Genomic DNA, 2,583 nt, shown 5'->3' with positions numbered 1-2,583 from the left:
ATATATATACATATATATACATATATATATATGAAAGTAGAAATGGAAAATTGATGATAACATGTATGATTAAGCCACTATGCAGTGTATTTTGGATGGAAAATCACATTTTGTATGCTATAACAATGCTCAGGAAATGAATGTAAATTAATTCATTTAAAATGATTCAGAAGAAAATTACAGTGCATTTGTGACTAGATTCTAGCTATGTCCATAGTTTTAGCTTAAGGTATTTTGTGAATCAATAAAATGTGGAAAAAAATAAAATAAACAAAATATACAAAAAATCAGCAATTATTTTACACAGCACAGGAATCTCTTAACCATATTTCCAACTAGTTGCCTCATAGCATGCCCCCTGTGGCTAGGATTGGCTATCAATTATTGTTCCTGTCATCACACAGTCAATGTTTTCAGTTATCTTGAATAAGTGAGTCACTGTGCTGGAATCCACTAATTTGTCAAGAACTTTTTTCTGTGTGACAATTACTGCACAGTCTTTCCCTCTGACAGCTACTGATGTCAGGCCAACCAGGTTAATAGCCTTCAAAGCATATTCTACTTAGTAGACCTGGCTCTCAGGTGAAAAAATGGTGATGTGGCAGTTGAAACTGGCTGGAACCATGGGACATGTTGGTGCATCCACTACTTCCAAATACAATCTCTGAGTCCTGCCACATATTGCTTTCAAAACATCATAAAACTAAAATGTTGTAAGTGAAATATAAGTCAGGGAACACTTGCATTTCCATCATCCCTAAATTTCTTTGTACCCCTTTCCAATATATACTTCCTTTTTTAATAAAAGAGATATTTTGGGACCAGCAGTTAGCGTAATGGCTATATCACTGAACTCCCATGTAGTAGACTGTGGTTCGAGTCCCAGACCTGGTGGCTTAAACTCACACAGGGTGCGTGTGCGTGTATGCCCAGGATCCCGAGAGGAGAATGGAGGAGAAGGGATTGTGGCATGGCCATCCCCCCTGGGTGATGATCTCTTGCTTTCTGTCTCTGTCTTTCTGGTGAGCATCTGCACCCTATAGTAAAAACCTCTCCAAAAAAAAGAATTATTTTATTTAACTTTATTTATTCACTTATTTTTAACTTGACCAGAAAGAGGGAAGAGAGAGAGAAAGCCGCCAGGCCCACCACTGAAACTGCAGACAGCCATTAATAGTCCAGTGCCCTTAACCACCTCAGCTCCTGCTGGCCCCTAAATCCCTACTTCTATGCCCAATTACTGATCTACTTTCTAACTGTTATATAAATAATATATAACTGTTTTCTTTTTCCTTTTTTGAGATATTTTTACTATAGAGTGTGTCCACTCTCTGGAGAGACAGAGACAGAAAGGGAAATCGCCTCTGCTCCCCTGCCCAGGGGGATGGTCACACCGCAATCCTCTCTCCTCCATTCTCCTCTCGGAAAGGCACCTGGGTGAGTTTTAAGCCAGGGGTTTGGGACTCAAACCGCGGTCGACTACGTGGGAGTCCAGCAGTAACCATTACGCCATCTGCTGGCCCCATATATACTGTTTCCTAGACTGTTAAATAAATTATGTCCTACTGTATATTCTGTATGGACACGTATTCACGTTCCCTGGCTAACTACCTAGAAGTGAAACGGTTGGATGTAGAAACTGCTAAATTGCTTTCCAAAGTATTTATACCATTTTACATCTTCACTAGCAGTGTATAAGAGTTGCAATTGGGAACCAGCAGTTAGCGTAATGGCTATGTCGCTGGACTCCCACGTAGTTGACTGCGGTTTGCGTCCCGGACCCGGTGGCTTAGAACTCACACCGGACACGTGTACGTGCGTGCCCAAGACCCTGAGAGGAGAATGGAGGAGAAGGGATTGCGGCGTGACCATCCCCCCTGGGGGGTGATTTCTCGCTTTATGTCTCTGTCTGGCGAGCGCACGCGCCCTATAGCAAAAACCTCAAAAAAAAAAAAAAGAGTTGCAATTATTCCACTTTTGCCAACACTTGATGTCATTTTTAAAATTTTAGTCATTCCAGCACGTGTTTAGTGATATTTTAAAGTGATTCTTATTTGCATTTTACCCCACCTCATTACAGATGGCCTTCTTTGACCTCTCCCACCCTACAATATCATCTATGGACACTCCTCAGGCACACACATCCCCAGATGCTCTGTGCTCCCAGTGTCACGCCCTTGGTATCTCTCTGAGGCCGTCCTCTCTGAGAACACTCTCCTCCAGAGTCGCTAGGCTACCTCCAGTTTGATAGTTTCAGATCATGCTTCTTCCTGAGAGCATCACAGACCGGTCAGCCAGCCATAGGGTGCACAGGTTGGTCCAGGTGGCAGGCAGGGGACGAGTGTGCTAAGCGAACGCCCAGGAAACAGTACGGAGGAACCTGGGCAACACTGGAACTTAACCTGTAAATGTCAAGAGAAGGGGCGTGCGAACACGAGTAAAAGGGTCTGAGTCATGCTAGGACTGACAGGCAAGTCGCTAGCTAGGCCGGGCAGCCAAACAGCAGTAGAGACACACCACCGAGCCAATGCTGGAACTCACTCTAGTTCACCGCCCCTGCGGCGCAGCCCGTGACGTCATCCC

The sequence above is a fragment of the Tupaia chinensis genome, unplaced genomic scaffold (genome assembly GCF_000334495.1).
Source record: "Tupaia chinensis unplaced genomic scaffold, TupChi_1.0 Scaffold144150_1, whole genome shotgun sequence".
NCBI lineage: Eukaryota > Metazoa > Chordata > Mammalia > Scandentia > Tupaiidae > Tupaia > Tupaia belangeri.
Note: the sequence above shows the minus strand (reverse complement) of the source record.